This window comes from Elephantulus edwardii, unplaced genomic scaffold (genome assembly GCF_000299155.1).
Source record: "Elephantulus edwardii isolate Elephantulus edwardi_28Jun2011 unplaced genomic scaffold, EleEdw1.0 scaffold00074, whole genome shotgun sequence".
In the NCBI taxonomy this organism is placed as follows: domain Eukaryota; kingdom Metazoa; phylum Chordata; class Mammalia; order Macroscelidea; family Macroscelididae; genus Elephantulus; species Elephantulus edwardii.
Window position 1 is genome coordinate 2,601,083 of NW_006399824.1, and position 18,552 is coordinate 2,619,634.

At 39.7% G+C, this 18,552-nt stretch overlaps 2 pseudogenes; both read left to right on the forward strand.

The window, feature by feature from the left end:
- The first annotated feature begins 1,862 nt into the window (after nucleotides 1-1,862).
- LOC102858617 lies at nucleotides 1,863-3,639 on the forward strand (annotated as a pseudogene).
- Nucleotides 3,640-9,788: 6,149 nt separating this feature from the next.
- Nucleotides 9,789-10,219, forward strand: LOC102859022 (annotated as a pseudogene).
- The last annotated feature ends 8,333 nt before the right edge of the window (nucleotides 10,220-18,552 follow it).

Sequence of the window (18,552 nt, forward strand, 5' to 3'; positions counted from 1 at the left end):
TCCCCCAGGGCGGCAGCCTGTGACTTTCCTGGCACGTCTGCCAGCCACTGTTTCAGCTCCCTCACGGGAAATGAAACGGCTGCGAAACCGAAAATGCACACCCTACAGAAAGAGAGAAAGGCACAGGGGACAGAACACACAAAGGCGCCTTCTTACCTCCAAGGAGGGGTCGTGTCGGGAGTGAGGGGCTGTCGTCGGTTTCCCGGCCAACGCACCAAATGTTGGATCCGCAGAGCCGGACCCCAATGAGATCAGACGCCAGCACCAATCACTCACGAGAGACCGTCCTTGATGCAAACAGCATGAGGTTTTATTCCATCCAGCGCGCTGGGGCACAACTCTTGACCTACGCAGAGGCAGAGGAGTTGAGCCCCGAGCTAAGGGTACATACAGCTTATAAAGGCAATAACCCGCACAAACATGGGCTAACACACAGGGAGGGTTGCTGATTGGTGTATTTGAATATACACTGAGGTAGGCAGTTCTGATTGGTAATAATTTGAAGTGCACGGGTAAGCGAGGAAAATGATCTGATTGGTACATTTAAAAGCAAGTTGGCGCGCGTGCGGCAAGCGGGGTCGGCGCAAGGGGTGGGGGAGCGGGGAGTAAAGTTCAGAAAAACAACTCCTGGAATTTCTCTTATCTGGGTGAGCCGTTTTATGGCCTTGTTTTTCTAAAAGAGGGCGAAAGTCCTGTGAGGTTTTATGGCTTCTACCTGAGAAGGGTTAAAAGTTAACTTCCTCATAATCCTTCATGTCCTGTCTCCATATCTTTTCAATCTGTATGCAGAACAGATCATTTGGGAAGCAAGGCTTTATGAGGAAGAATGTGGCATCAGCATTGTAGGAAGACTCATCAACAACCTACATTATGTAGATGACACAACTATGCACAACTATTAAGGAGGAACTGAAGCACCTGCTGCAAAAGGTCAAGGACTGTCATCTTCAATATGAATTAAAGTTCAAAGTTCAAGAAGACAAAGATTATCACCACTTGTCTAATTGGCAGCCCCATAATAGATGGGGAAGAGATTAAGATAGTTAACAGTTACAATTTCTTTGGCTCCACAATCAACAATCTTGGCATCAGCAATCAGGAAATCAAAAGGTGAATTACATTTGGTAAATGTGCTGTCAGGGACCTTTCCAAAGTACTGAGAAGCAACAATATCAGTCTAGAAACTAAGGTGTGCCTAATTAATCCAGGGCATGATCTTCGCAATTACTTGCTATGCATCAAAGAGCTGGACAATGACTAAGGACCACAGAAGAAGAATCAATGTCTTTGAGTTATGCTGCTGGAGAAGTCTTGAACATACCATCGACTGCCAAGAAAATAAAATAAGTCTGTCTTGGAGAGGGTGAAACCAAGTTTCCCCTTGGGGGCTAGGATTTTGAGGCTCTATCTCACATACTTTGGGACTCATCCTTGGAGAAGGAGGTCATGCGTGGAGGGGTGGAGGGACAGTGCAGGAGAGGAAGACCCAGATGAGATGGGTTGATACAGTAACTGAGGTAATAGGGGGAGGTGTGTCGGAGTCAGAGAGACTGGCTCAGGACAGGGCAGGCTTTAGCGCTGTTGTACACAGGGTCACTATGAATTGCAAGTGACTTGATAGCACATAACAATAACACATTGAATAGGAAGATGGATTGAAAACTAATGAACTGAAGCGTCAAATTAACAAAGTAGAAAAAGGACAATAGAAGACATTGGAACATATAGAAAGAATCAAGAAATCAAGCAATAAAATGGAATTAATGAAATATAATATAGCAATGTAATAGGGAAGATAAATAAACCAATATAAGTTCTCTTTAAAAGAACAATAATTCGGCGGGCCTGGCCCTGGTGCCATGATGCTGCTCCTGCCGAGCGCCGCAGACGGCCAAGGCACCGCCATCACCCACGCTCTGACCTCTGGAACTGGAGGATAAGAAAGAGTTATCAGAGGAGTCAGAAGATGAAGAATTGCAGTTAGAAGAGTTTTCCATGCTGAAAACACTTGATCCCAAAGATTGGAAGAATCAGGATCATTATGTAGTTCTTGGACTTGGCCATGTAAGATACAAAGCTACACAGAGACAGATCAAAGCAGCACACAAAGCAATGGTTTTAAAACATCATCCAGACAAACGGAAAGCAGCTGGTGAACCAATAAAAGAAGGGGATAATGACTACTTTACTTGCATAACTAAAGCTTATGAAATGTTGTCTGATCCAGTGAAAAGACGAGCATTTAACAGTGTAGATCCTACTTTTGATAATTCAGTTCCTTCCAAAAGTGAAGCAAAAGACAATTTCTTCAAAGTGTTCTTCCCCGTGTTTGAAAGGAATTCCAGATGGTCAAATAAAAAAAATGTTCCTAAACTTGGTGATATGAATTCATCATTCGAAGATGTAGATGCGTTTTATTCCTTCTGGTATAATTTTGATTCTTGGAGAGAATTTTCTTATTTAGATGAAGAAGAAAAAGAAAAAGCAGAATGCCGTGATGAGAGAAGATGGATTGAAAAGCAAAACAGAGCAACAAGAGCATAAAGAAAAAAAGAAGAAATGAACAGAATAAGAACGTTAGTTGATAATGCATACAGTTGTGACCCAAGGATAAAAAAATTCAAGGAAGAAGAAAAAGCCAAGAAAGAAGCTGAGAAGAAAGCAAAAGCAGACGCCAAACGGAAGGAGCAAGAAGCTAATGAAAAACAAAGACAAGCTGAGTTAGAAGCAGCTCGGTTAGCTAAAGAGAAGGAAGAAGAAGTGAGACAACAGGCATTATTGGCAAAGAAGGAGAAAGATATCCAGAAAAAAGCTATTAAGAGAGAAAGACAGAAACTCCGGAATTCATGCAAGACCTGGAACCATTTTTCGGACACTGAGGCAGAGAGGGTTAAAATGATGGAAGAAGTGGAAAAGCTTTGTGATCGACTTGAACTAGCAAGCTTACAGTGCATAAATGAAACCCTCTCATCATCTACAAAAGAAGTAGGAAAGGCAGCTCTGGAAAAACAGATAGAAGAAGTAAATGAGCAAATTAGAAAAGAGAAAGAGGAAGCTGAGGCTCGCATGCGACAAGCCTCTAAGAATGCTGAGAAGTCAACTGGTGGAAGTGGAAATGGTGGTAAAAACTGGTAGGAGGATGACCTGCAATTATTGATTAAAGCTGTAAACCTCTTTCCAGCTGGCACAAATTCAAGATGGGAAGTTATTGCCAATTACATGAATATACATTCTTCTTCGGGAGTCAAGAGAACTGCTAAAGATGTTATTGGTAAAGCAGAGAGTCTCCAAAAGCTTGACCCTCGTAAAAAAGATGACATAAACAAAAAAGCTTTTGATAAGTTTAAAAAAGAACATGGAGTGGTACCTCAAGCAGATAATGCGACACCTTCAGAAAGATTTGAAGCAGGTCCATGTACAGATTTCACCCCCTGGACAAAAGAAGAACAAAAGCTTTTGGAACAAGCTTTGAAAACGTATCCAGTAAATACTCCTGAAAGATGGGGAAAAATAGCAGAAGCAGTGCCTTGCAGGACAAAGAAAGACTGCATGAAGCGATACAAGGAACTTGTCGAAATGGTAAAAGCAAAGAAAGCTGCTCAAGAACAAGTGCTGACTGCAAGCAGAGCCAAGAAATGACCCCGTGACAATCCGTGTGTGTGCATTTTTATAATAAAACGGAAAATACTGTACAAAATTTTATTCTTAAAATTATACTTTTGCTAATTATTTGAAAAAAAAAGAACAATAATTCATGTCTTTAAATTATCAGTAAAACTGATCATAAAGGTCGGTAAAGGAAATGAGAAAATCTGGTGTAAAAAAACAATGTATACGAACTTTGTACCAGTCAAACAGTATAAAATAACAATTTTATAATTTTTTAAAAACCCAATATTACTATCCACAAATCTTTCTACTAAAAAAAATCCGATCTTAAAAGGCATAAATTTGGGGAGCACTGGTGGCCTAGTGGCAAGAAGCTGCACTGCAATCCCAGACGTATGCGGTTCAAATCCACCAGATGCTCTGCTGGAGAAGGAGGGGCAATCTCCTCCTGTACCAGTCAGATCTGATTTGACGGTACAGACACAAAAAATAATAAGATAATATTTTTAAAAGGCATAAATTTTAAAAAGGAAATATAACTTTCAATTCAGAAAGATCTTTTTTTAAAAAAAGGAGAAAATTCAATGTAAAAAACAATATATATGAGTTTTGTGAGCAAATTAGTATAAAATATTCATTTTAAGAAAAAGAGAGAAAAAATATTGTAAATAATTTCAAGCCCATAATTAGAAAAGTTTTAAATTAAAAGTTTTGTTTAAAAGATACAGCTTAACCAAACAATAAATGCTGGTGAGGTTGCGTAGAAACTGGAACCCTTATTCACTGTTGGTGACAGTGTAAAATGGTGCAACCACTATGGAAGGCTGTGTGGCGCTCTCTCAAAAAGTTACAAATAGAAATACTATTTGACCCAGCAATTCCATTACTGGAATTATACCCTAAAGAAACCATAACTGCCACCCAGGCAGATATATGCACACCCATGTTTATTGCGGCTTTGTTCACAATAGCAATTAGTTGGAAACAACCTAAGTGCCCATCGACAAACGAATGGATAAAGAAGCTGTGATATAGTCATACAATGGAATACTACACTGCACTGAAAAACAAGGAACTCATGCAATATTATTCAAAATGGGTGACTCTGGAGGACATTATGCTGAGTGAAATATCTCAGTTACAAAAGGACAAATACTGCATAGTGCCACTGTTGTAGAATGGGACTGACATCAAGGTTGGGGTGAGACTGAGAAAGGTGGGATAAACTATATATACTGCATTGAAACAGATGAGGGAGATAACTGTTTAAAAGCTATATATGATTGGGTATTATGGTTATGACAAGAGTCCAGAATGAAGGTTGCATAGTGGAGTGTACTCGTTGGGGGAGGGGCATTGTATACCAATGAAAGAATTTTTCTTTTACTTTTCAAAGAGAAGCACGAACTGGGGGGAGGGGTGGGCAGGGAGAAAAATGCAACCGTGAATGAATGGACATCCAAAATCTTTGTAAATATCCATTAAAATTAACTTTTTAAAAAAATACTTCTTTGAAGAGCTGGAAAGCAAAGATGTCACTTTGAAGTTTAAGGTGCAATTTACCCAACTCTATTTTAATCACCTCTTATGCATGCAAAGCATGGACAATGAATAAAGCAGACCAAAAAAGATAAAAAGGTATAACTTAACATAACTGATTGCAGAAGAGGGAAAAACTCAGTAAATCTAAAGAAAACGATAAATGTTGAAGAAATGGATTCTGTAATGAAAAATCTCCTCAATCACAAAACAGGATGTCAATTCTCTAATGTAAATTTGTACAGAATGGAAAAAGAAGAACCACAGCTCAACTTATTTCATGAGACTCTGGGTAAACAAACCACTGGCGGGTGAGTAACCATCAGCATTGCAGGGGACCTAAACAAGACCTCAAAGTTTCACATAAAGAAAAACTAAGAATATAGAAATACAACCACATTATCACATTTTTTTATCTTTAAAATAGGCACACAATCTACACATTTTCAGAAGATCTCTTTGATTATCGTTCATATCTGTAAGTTATGTGATATATACATTACATAAATAATCTACCCAATATAGAACATCCACATGCAAAATTCTGAAGCCATACCTCTTTCCCAACACAAAATTAACATCTTATAAGTTGTTATTGTTTTGTGTACCATCAAGTCAAAACTGACCCACAACTGACACTCCAGCAGGTTTTCAGAGGCAGTTAATCACATGGGAGGAGATTGTTCATCTTTCTCCCATCTTATAAGTAGATATTATAACTAAACGTAACAGCTAAAACTATAGGACTCTTAGAAGAAACATAAGAGCAATTCTTCATAACGTGGGTTAGGCAAAGTTGAAGTGGCAAAAGAGAAAATAGCTAACTTAGAGTTCCTCGAAATAAAAACATTTCAAAGGACGCTCATAGAAATGAAAGGCACCCACAGAATCAGGAAAACAATTGCAAATCAGACATTTGAATAGGACTCTGTTTCCAGAATATAGAAATAACTAGTATAATTTGATAATAAAAGAAAGATCATTTTAAAAGTGAGCCAAGTATTTGGACAAACTTATCTCCAAAGAATGATTGCAAATGATCAATAAGAACATACAAGGAAATAAAATCTATCAACTGAGGAAATGACAACCTCTTCAACAAATGGTGCTGGCAGAACTGGTTACCACGTGCAGAAAGCTGAAACAGGATCATATCTTACACCACACACAAAAATCAACTCCAGGTGGATCAGAGACATGTGAGTAAAGCCCCAAACCGTAAAACTCAAAAGAGACAAACTGAAACCAAGCTTAGAAGGTCTAGTCTACGGTATAAAGGGACTGCCAAATACAGCCAGAAATACACAATCTGAAGAAGATAAAATTGATGAATGATACCTTCTAAGATTAAATCTCTATGCTCATCAAAAACTTAATCCAACTGGGTGACAAGAAAACCTGCTGACTGGAAACAAACACTTGGCAATACCATCTCAGACAAGGGTCTCATAACGAAATTTTATAGAATCCTACAGGGCCTCCAGAAGAAAAAGACTGATAGCACAATTACAGAAATGGACAAAAGATATGGAAAGACTTTTCACAGAGGAGGATGAAGAAATGCTCAAGATCACTTGCAATACTGTTGTAAAACAGGACTGACATCGGGGTTGGGGGGAGACTGAGAAAGATGGGATGAATAGTGTATACTTCTCCAATAGGGTAAAAAGGGAAGCCACTGACTGGGAAAAAGTATTCGGTAATAACATATCAGATAAGGGACTTATATCCAAAATTTGTTAAATACTTGAGCACCACAACAAGATAAAGGTAAAGAATCCAATAGAAAAATGGGCACAGGATATGAACAGGCACTTCACCGAAGACGACATTCAGATGGCTAACAAGCACATGAAGAAATGCTCAAAATCCCTAGCCCTAAGAGAGATGCAAATTAAAACAACTATGAGATATCATCTCACCCCAGTCAAAATAACAAAATTTAACAGAACAGCAAGCAACAAATGCTGGCGAGGTTGTGGAGAAACTGGAACCCTGATTCACTGTTGGTGGGAGTGTAAAATGGTGCAACCCCTGTGGAAAGCAATATGGCGCTTTCTCAAAAAGTTGCAAATAAAGATACCATTTGACCCAGCAATTCCACTACTGGGAATATACCCTGAAGAGACCATAGCTGACATCCAAGCAGATATATGCACACCCATGTTTATTGCAGCTTTGTTCACAATAGCAAGGAGTTGGAAACAACCTAAGTGCCCATCAACAAACGAATGGCTAGAGAAGCTGTGGTATATTCGCACAATGGAATACTATGCTGCACTGAAAAACAGGGAACTCATGCAATATTATTCAAAATGGTTGACTCTGGAGAACATTATGCTGAGTGAAATATCCCAGTCACAAAAGGACAAATATTACATGATGCCACTGTTGTAGAATGGGACTAACCTCGGGGTTAGGGAGAGACTGAGTAAGATGGGTTCAATAATGTATACTGCACTGAAACAGAGGAGGGAGAAAACTGTTTAAAAGAGATATGTGACTAGGTATTTCTGTCATCACAGGAGTCTAGAGCGATGGCTACATGGTGGAGGGGACCTGGGGGAGGGTTTGTAAAACAATGAAAGAATCTTTTCTTTTACTTTTCCATAATTTTTGACTCATGTACTTATAACTTGTTAGTTAAATTTGTGTCTTCTAGGTTGCAACACCCCCATGATACATCTTCAAGGATATGAACATGTACGGCTAAGCACAATTAATAACAGTGCATCTAAATTCCAAAATCAATCTCCATAATAGTCTATGTGTTTCCTACTGCCAAAGGGGCCCTTTAGAGTAGTGAGAGAAGATCTTCACCCTGAAACCCACAGCGTCCCTTTTCAGCAGGAAGTAGCTAAGAGAATACGCCATCCCCTTTTCCTTATGACTCAGGGTGAAGTCTCTCTCAGGGAGGAGTGATAGGGAATGGCAAAGGACACACTGACAAAGGAGATTAATCAGAACTGACTTTGACAAGCACTGTGGCAATTGGACAATTAAAACAGACATTCGGAGGGCGGGGGAAGAAGAACAAACTGGGAATGAGGGTAGAGAGAATGGTGCAGCAATGAAGGAATGAAAACCCAAAATCCCTGTAAATGTTCATTAAAACGAATAAAATTTAATAATAAAAAAAGAAAGATGGGATGAATAATGTATACTGCTTTGAAACAGATGAGGGATAGAACTGTTTAAAAGGAATATGTGATTAGGTATTACTGTCATAACAGGAGTCCAGAATGAAGGCTGCATAGTGGAGTGGACTTGGGAGGAGGGATTGTATAACAATTAAAGAATTTTTCTTTTACTTTTCAAAGAGAAGAGAATACTGGACGGGGAAGAGGTTGGGCAGGAAGAAAAGTGTAACAATGAATAAATGGAAATCCAAAGTTTCTGTAAATTTTCATTAAAATTAATAATAGAAAAAAATTTTTAAATCGCTGGCAATAAGAGAGACACAAATCAAAATCATGAGATACCATCTCACGCCAGTAGCAGTGGCAAAGTTTAGCAGGACAGCAAGTAATAAATGTTGGAGAGGATGTGACAAGATAGGAATACTTATACACTGTTGGTGGTATTGTAAAATGGTGGAACCACTCTGGAAGATAGTTTGGCATTTCCTCAAAAGCTCAACATAGACATTCCATATGACCCAGCTATTTCACTGCTTTGAATATACACTGAGAAAATGAGAACTGAGGCACAAATGGAGACTTATACATCAATGTTCATAGTAGGATTATTTATCATCACAAGAACACGGAAACAGCCCAAATGTCCAACCACAATGGAATGGATTGAGAAATTATGGTATATTCACATGATGGAATACTATGCAGCACGCAGGAGCAATTACTTTGTAAATCACTACCTTACTTGGGAGGCACTAGAGAGCATTATGCTAAGTAAACTAACTCAGTCCCATAAAGACAAATCGTGCATATTGTAGAATATATATGAGGAACCAGTGGGGGGAGGAGGGAAGCAGACAGTGAGAGGATGGACAGGGAGGGGAGGAGTTAATCATAGGGTCATACAATTTGATGGGTAGAGGGAGAGGTCACCAAAGGAAAGATCCAATGTGAAAAGCAATATACACTGACTTTGTAAGTAAACCAGTATAAAATAAAAATGTTATTTAAAAATAATACTATATCACGTGAGGGAAGCTGGAAAACATTATGCTGAGTGAACTAACTCAGTATCATAAGGATAAATATTGCATAAGGCCATTATTGTAAAAATAGAGAGATAACTATCAAGATGTATACAAAAGTCCAAAGGGGTCTGAGGGTGGAGGAGGGGAAATCATGGACTCATAGAGATTGGTGGGTTCAGGCAGGGGGTGAAGGAATTAGGAAAGATCTAGTGGGTACCTGAAATGACAAGGTTATAGATTGGGGTGATTAATTTTATAAGTCACAATGTATGGGAATGATCATAAAAAAACACAATGTGAGAGTAGGGAAGTGGTGGCAGAGGGAAGCCGAGTGCTTGATGAGGGGGCTGAGTGACCTCCCCAAAGTAACAGGTATATGGTAGAGTGGAACAAGAACCCTTGCCTGTAACTCCAGAATCCAGATGTCTTCCCATTGTACTCTTCGAAAGCAGATTCTAAGATCTTGTGAACAGAAATGCCTAAAGTCAAAAGGAGCCAGAAATCTCCCCCAGATGGCTGCGAGTTGATTGAACCAACTTTAGATGAATTGGACCAAAAGATGAGAAGTGGAAACAGAACCTCATGAAGGAAAGCGGAAAGTGAAGTCTCTGTGGCCCATCTTCAGAATCCACCACCAGAAAAGCCAATACATCTTCTATAAACACAAGGCCATCAGCAGTCAGCAGAGAGCTGTATGAGTACTGCATCAAGGAAGGCTATGCCGACAAGAACCTGATCGCCAAGTGGATTAAGCAGGGCTAAGAGAACCTTTGCTGCCTGCACTGCATCCAGAATAGGGACACCAACTTCGGGACCAACTGCATCTGCCGGGTCCCCAAAAGCAAGCTGGAAGTGGGCTGAATCATCGAGTGCACGCACTGCGGCTGCAGAGGTTGCTCAGGCTGAGCCCCCAGCGTGGACTTGGAACGGACTCTGCAAGCTCTGCCTATTTGCCCCTCTTCTCAGGAGTTGCTCTTCTTGGTCCAGCACCCACCACCCCAGACCTGCTGAAACAGGGGTTCCCTCAGGAAGGCTTCAGTCACCAGCTGGAATTTGTAAAATAAAGCCTTAAAAAAAAAACAAACCCACAATGGGAATGAAAGAATGTGTGAAACACATTGTATAAGAGTTTTGTCAAAAAAAAAAAAAGGTTTGTATGCAAACCAATATAAAATAAAAATAAATTTTAGAAAATTATTTGGGGATAATAAAACAAAAAGTAATTTTGGAAAATTGAAGAAGAATCAATGTTTTTGAGTCGTGATATTGGAGAAGAGTATTGAATATATATCATGCCTGTCAAAAATACAAAAACCAGAGGGACCAGTCCTTGATAAAAGACATCATACTGAGAAAGGGGGGAGAGTCACAGAAAGAGAAGAGCCTTAACAAGATGGATTGACCAGTGATATAGTAATAATGACTTGAACATTTCCGAAAGTGTGCATAGTACGGGATAGAGCAAGGTTCAGGTCTGTTGTTCATAGGATTGCTATGTGTTCTATTCAACTTGATGACACCTAATAACAACAATAAAATGCTAAAAACTAAAATCTTCACATTTCATCATCTGTTGGAACACTTTTCAAAAATGCAAACATCTTCTATTGGAGTGAAGCTCCACATCCGCAGTCAAAGCCAGGCCATGCTCATTGGAGACTAGACCATCAACAAGTCATGCTGCTGTTGTTAAGTGCTAAGTGCCGTCGAGTCACAGGTGACTTATAGTGACCCTATGAAAGAGAGTCCTAGACGCTTGGGTGTCTTTCATCCTTGCTCCAGGTTCATAAGGTTTCCGGAGGCATGCTATTACAGAAGTGGATGCCACTCCTCCTTCCAAGCTTGTTTTAATCAGGGAGCTCCACCCCACTCTCTGTTCACATTGGGTAACTGACCATTAATACATTTGACACTTCAGTGTCACAGTGTTCAGCCTCACAGCAACCACCAGTTACCACTGTACGGCAGGTGGACACACCAAGGCTATACGACCTAGAGTAATGTCTGAACAAAAACAGTGAAAGACAGGCCCAAGGGCCACAGATTAAGTCACCCACCTTTGACTTGGTAGCATCGCTTTCTGTCCACTGGGCCAGCTGATCTCTCTATGTTGATGTTATTGCTGTTAAGTGTTAACAACTCATATGTAAGTTTAAACTGAAGTTGATGGAAATGTAAAATCAGACCTGGAGAACTTAATTATAACCTTGGCATTTTCCAACTGGGACTATATCTCACTTACTTTTGGGTCCAACTGGAACTATATCTCACTTACTTTGGACATATTTTTAGGAAGAATCAATCCTTGGAGAGAGAAAGCCTGTTGTTGGGAAAGGTGCAGGGGTCAGAGAGAGGGAGGAAGTCCCTCTGTGTCAAGAAGGATTGACACAGTGAGTACTACACTGGACAGAGATTATGAGGTTGGTGCATGGTAGTGCATGGTTCCGCTTTGTTGTTCTTAGGGTCACTGTGTGTGGTGGTCCACTTGACAGCACCTAACAAGATCACCATTCTGGATTTTACAGAAGTTAAAGCCAAGTCCCTACAGCTCCCATGTGTAGTTTGTGCATATGAAGCCAGGTAATTCAAATCCTCACTGTAATTGGGAAATGATGATAACTCTAACTAGAGGTTCAAAGAGTGAATTAACCCACTTTTAGCCTGTACTTATACTGATACTTGTAAGCTTATAGGGTTTATAGGAAACGGTTTTTGCTGGTCTAATTAATGACAGGATATTTTTATTAAAAATAATATATTTATGCTGAAGAGAGGAAAACTAAGACTCTTAATACATACTCCACCAAAGAAGACATTCAAACAGCAAACACATGAAGAAATGTTCAAAATCGCTAGCTCTAAGAGAGATTCACATCAAAATAACTATGAGATATCATCCCATCCCAGTAACAATAGCAAAATTTAACAGAACAGCAAACAACAAATTCTGGCAAGGTTGTGGAGAAACTGGAACACTTATTCACCATTGGTGGAAGTGTAAAATGGTGCAACCACTATGGAAGGCCGTACGGCACTTTCTCAAAAAGTTAGAAATAGAAATATCATTTGACCCAGCAAATCTACTACTTGGAATATACCCTAAAGAAACCAGAACTGTCACCCAAGCAAATATTTGCACACTCATGTTTATTGCGGCTTTATTCACAATAGCAAAGAGTTGGAAACAACCCAAGTGCCCACCAACAAACAACTGGATAGAGAAGTTCTGGTATATTCACACAATGAAATACTATGCTGCACTGAAAAACAAGGAATTCATGAAATATTATACAAAATGAGCAACACTGGAGGACATTATGCTGAGGGAAATATCTCAGTCATAAAAGGACCAATACTGCATAGTGCTTCTGTTGTAAAGCAGGACTGATTGACATTGGGGTTGTGGGGAAACTAAGAGGGGATAAATAATGTATACTGCGTTGAAACAGATGAAAGAGAGAACTGTTTAGAAGAATATATGATTAGGTATTATTGTCATGACAAGAGTAGAGAATGAAAGATGCAAAGTGGAGTGGACTTGGGAGAGGGAGGATTGTATAACAATGAAAGAATTTTTATTTTTTATTTACTTTTCAAAGAAAAAAGCGAACTGGTGTGCAACAGCAAATTAATTGAAATCCAAAGTCTCTGTAAACTTTCATTAAAAGAAAGAAAAGAAGAGAGAGAGGAAAGAAAGAGAGAGAGAGAGAGAGAAGGGAGGGAGGAAGGAAGGAAGGAAGGAAGGAAGGAAGGAAGGAAGGAAGGAAGGAAGGAAGGAAGGAAGGAAGGAAGGAAGGAAGGAGAGAGAAAGAAAGAGAAAGACAGAAAGAACGAACTTCTTTTAAAAAAAGAGTTTAAAATCTGCTGTCAGAAGTCACACAGCAAGTTTCTGGCACGAGATCATAACCAGTCTTCTATGCTTCATCTCTGCATGTATACATAATTTTGTTTTGCATGCTTGAGTCCCTCAAGCTGATCTTCCAGCTCCAGAGACTAAAATGAAGAGAACTCTTCACAATAAGCCTCCATGTCAGGCCTCTAGTCTAAGCATCCATGTCAGACTATGGCTAGGAGCTGGAAGAGGGTCTGAATTATTTCTGGGAGAGCCGGGGAATGTGAACATCAGGTTTACAGCTGGCACTGAAGCCTCGGTACCTGTAAAAGGGAGGTCTGGTAGGGAGGATGTCACCTTAAGGTATGAGCCCTCCCGTGGTGTTACATGTGGTCTGAGGCCTTTGGTTGCTTGTTCCAATCACAAAGGCAGTGATAGGACAAGAGTGTGACAATAGTCCCCCTCACTCACCCAATTGTCTCCACCTCAAAACCAGCCTAAGTTTGACCCCCCAGAAACAACGTCTTTGATTATTTAACCCATGGGAACTTCACCCTACCTTGACCTTGGTCCAGGCAAAGATTGAAGAAGACTGTGGGCCTCTGACCTCACCCAGATCTGTCTCATCATCAGGATACGAAGTTTGAGGCTCCCCTCCCACTTCCCTGTGATCCCACAGGTCGAAACTGAGGAGGAGAGTGGGGGCCAGTGTAGAAGTGTCCAATGCACCCCGCAAATGGTTCAGTAGACTCTGAACTAGAAATCATGCCTGAGACTCAGATGGGCTGGGGTGTGTTGTCAGCAAGTTTTGAACACAATCTACCCCCACTTCACAGCTCCAGAAGAAGGCAACATCCACGTTAAGCAACACTAAGGGCCAGGAACTCTTCCCAGACTAACTTTGTGCTTGCTGTTGGGTGCTATTGAGTCGACTATGACTCAGGGATCCTATGAACAGCAGATCTGAACCCTGACTTATGTGCTATCCTCATCATCTCTGCCACACTTGAGCCCATTGTTACAGTCACTGTCTCAATCCACCTCATTGAGAGTTTTCCCTTCCTTCGCTGACTCTCCACTTTTCCGAGCACGTCGTCCTTTTCCAATGACTGGGCCATCCTAATGACATGCACAAATATGAGTGTTTCATCATCCTTCCGTCAAACAAGCACCCTGGCTGCACTCTCTCCAAGACATATTTGATTATTCTCTGGCAAGTCCCCGGGATATTTAGTACTCTTCTCCTGCACCATACCTCAAAGGTATTTATTCTTCTGTAATCTTTATTCACTATCTAACTCTCAGATGAATGGGAAGCAATTAAAAAGACATGACTTGGATCAGACACGTCTTAGTCTTCCAAATGATATCGTTCATCCCTAACTGCAGACTTTCCAAATGTAGTATGTCTTCTGATCTCCTGACTGCTGGTACCAAGGGTGTTGACTGTGGATTCAAGTAAGACGAAGTCATTGACAATTTCAACCTTTTCTACATTTGTCATGATGCTGCCTATTGGTCCAGTGGTGAGGATTTTTTTTCCCTTTGCTGTTGAGATGTTATCCATACTGAAGACCACAGTCCTTGATCTTCTGCATCAAGTGCTTCAAGTTCTCCTCACTTTCAGCAAGCATAATGCAGGTTGTTGATGAATCTTCCACTGATCTTGATGTCACATTCTTCCTCATAAAGTCCAGCTTCTCTAATGATTTGCTCAGCAAAGAGATCGTACAGGTATGGAAAAAGGATACAGCCCTGATGAACATATTTCTTGATTTTAATAGCCTATTGGTCTAGGCACAGGTTTTGCATGAGCACAATTGAGTATTCTGGATTCTCATTCTTCTCAGTGTCAGTCACAATTTGTTATGATCTATACAGTCAAATGCCTTTGCACAATTGATAAAACACATAGTAGACTTCCTTCTGGTATTCTCTACTTTCAGCTAAGACCTGTCTGATGTCAACAGTGCCACAGCCCCTTCTAAATCCAGCTTGAATTTCTAGCAATTCTATAGTTGATATACCATTCTAGTAATTTTTTAACAATATTCAGCAACATTTTGCTTGTATATGATACTAGTCTATATTTCCAACTTTTATTAGATCACCTTTTTTGGGGAACGGGAACAAACGCAAGTCTCTTTGTCTGTTGGCCAGATTTCTTAACACAGCCACGTGAGCCTCATAAGGCTGTATTCCACTCCCTACCCAGGTAAATCGGTTATAAATTTTATTTTTTATTGGTTTGTATACAAAATTAATATATACTGTGTTTAGTTCATATGCATTATGACTCACACATTCCTCTATTTGTGCTCTGATTCATATAATCATTCATGTACATTGTGTTTTAGAAAATTAATCCTTGATCTATACCTGTCTTTTCCAGCCCTCACTGGATCTTTCCTAATTCCTTTACGCCTTTCTCCACCCACTAAACTCTGCCATTATAGTGTTTTCAAACACACACACATGCACACATATTCTGCAACACACACACACACACACACACACACACACACACACGGGCTGCATTTGTTTGTTGGAACATGTCAATTGTTATTCTTTCAATTACTGAAGTTTTATTTTTCACCAATGCCTTCAGCTCAGCTTAGACTTCTCTTCCTTCATTGCCATTGGGCTACTTCCTGAAATAGTTCCATGTCAGCCAATTATTTGTGGAACAGTACCCAAGGCCCATAGTCCTGGGAGTCCCACCAGTCACTTTCCAATCAATATGTCTGGATGAGGCCATCTTTATCCTTACCAGCTGTATACTCATTTTGTTTAGTTTTGCAACCTTGTAAACCACATGGGAGATATGTATGGATAAATCTATAGTGCAAGACAGACTCAGATTTTTTACTCTGTTAATAGTGTCTGTTACTGGCTTTGACAAGCACTGTGGCATTTGGACAAGAACAAACTGGGAGGAGGGTAGAGAGAATGGTGCAGCGGTGAATGAATGGAAACCCAAAATCTCTGTAAATGTTTATGAAAATTAAGAAAATATAATTATTTTTAAAAAAATAGTGTCTGTTAATTTTTCAACCTTCACTGTGAAAGATTTTCCTTTAGGCTAAAAATTACTCATTTCTGTAACTTTTTATTGTGATTTGAATGAAAGTTTACAAAGCAAATTGGTTTCCCATTCAACAATACATATACATTAGGTTTCATGATATTAATTGGAACCAGTTATAAAAGCATTTTCTATTTCCTCTGTTTCAAAAAAACTGCTTATATAAAATTTAAAAACCAAAAATGTATTTTAATTTTTATAATTTTTAATAAAGTTATGCATAAGGGGAACAAACAAAAACACCTACAGGGCCTATATTGCTAATAATTTTATTTGGTAAGGTCTTCCATATATATATGAATAATGTCCTATCACTCATATCATTGTACTTGAAGATAGAACTTGAATTTCTTTTTCTAACTATAAATGCAATGTTATTTATCCTGTTTTTCATGCTCGACATAGTATACCATGTGACGGTCTGGTTCAAAGTGACCACTGCTACTCCATTTTATCTCTCTAGTGCCTAGAAGGTCAATGTTAATGTACTCCATTTCATTTTTCATAATTTCTAGTTTACCTACATTCATACTGCAAACATTCCACATTTTAACTATTAAAGGATGTTTGCAGCTGTTTCTCATTTTTATTCTGAGAGCTCTGTTGAAATCTGTCTACCATAGGTGATCATTCTGGCATTTGACATACTGACAGCATAGTTTTAAGAATCACACGGCAAAAAAATAAGGCCTTAGGCATCAATAGGATTACAATTGACACGTTTCAACTAACAGATGCAGCTCTTTTTTTAACTACATTTTTTTCATTCTTTTTATTATTTTTTGTGTGTGCACCATCAAATCAAATCTGACTGATATAGGAGGAGATTGTCTCTCCTTCTACAGCAAAGCATCTGGTGGATTTGAACTGTGCACCTCTGGGATTGTAGTGCAACTTCTTGCCACTAGACCACTAGAGCTCACCCAGATGCAACTCTTGACAGATTCGCCAGTCTATGCCGGGAAATTGGGAGGACAGCATTCTGGTTGACTGATGGGAAGAGATCCCTAGTTGTTCCCATTCCCAAGAATGGTGATCTGATGGAATGTGGAAATTCTAAAAAAAAAATCATTGCTATCATGTATACGCAAAATACTGCTGAAGATCATTCAAAAATGGTTCAAACAGTACATAGACTGAGAATTGCTACAAGTTCAAGCTAAGTTTAGAAGAGGTTGTGACATCAGGGACATCATTGCTGATGTCAAACAGATCCTGGCTAAAAGCAGAGAATAGCAGAAGAATGTCTATTTTTGCTTTATTAACTATGCAAAGGCATTTGACTGTGTGGATCATAACAAATTATGACTAACATTGAGAAGAATGGGAATCCCAGAACACTTACTTGTCCTCACAAAAAAACCTATACCTAGGCCAAGAGGATTTTGTGTAAACAGAGCAAGGAACACTACATGGCCTACAATCAAGAAAGGTGTGTATCAGATTTGTATACTTTCCCCATACCTATTTAATCTGTATGCTGAGCAAATCATTCAAGGATTTGAATGTGGCATCAGGATCGGAGGAAGATTAATCAACAACCTGGGTTATGAAGATAACACAACTTTTCTTGCTGAAACTGAGGAGGATTTAAAGCAATTGCTGCAGAATATTAGACTAGAGCCTTCTATGTAGATTGCATCTCAATGTCAAGAAAAAAATTCTCACCACTAGACCAATAGGCAACAACAGCATGATACATAGAGAAAAGATTGAAATTGTTGATGACTTTATATTACTTGGATCTGCAGTTTATAGCCCTGGTACCAGCAGTCAGGAGATCAAATACATATTGCAGTGGTTCATGTGTCTTTGGGTCTGTCTGTGTGCCTGTCTATCTGTCTGTGTATGTCTGTGTGTGTGTGTGTGTCTGTGTGGGTCTGTGTGTGTGTGTGTGTGTGTCTGTGTGTGTGTGTGTCTGTGTCTGTCTGTCTGTGTGTCTGTGTCTCTGTGTGTCTGTCTGTCTGTGTCTCTATGTGTCTGTGTGTGTCTGTGTGGGTCTCTGTGTGTGTGTGTTTGTGTGTGTCTGTGTGTTTCTCTGTGTCTGTGTGTGTGTCTGTGTCTGTCTGTGTGTGTCTCTGTGTGTGTGTCTGTGCCTGTGTGTGTCTGTGTCGGTGTGTGGGTGTTTGTGTGTGTGTCTGTGTGTCTGTGTCTGTCTGTGTCTGTGTCTGTCTTTCTGTGTCTGTGTGTGTCTCTGTGTCTGTGGGTGTGTCAGTGTCTGTCTATGTCTGTGTCTGTGTTTGTGTCTGTGTGTGTCTGTGTCTCTGTGTGTCTGTCTGTGTAAGTGTGTGTGTGTCTATGTCTGTGTGTGTATCTGTGTGT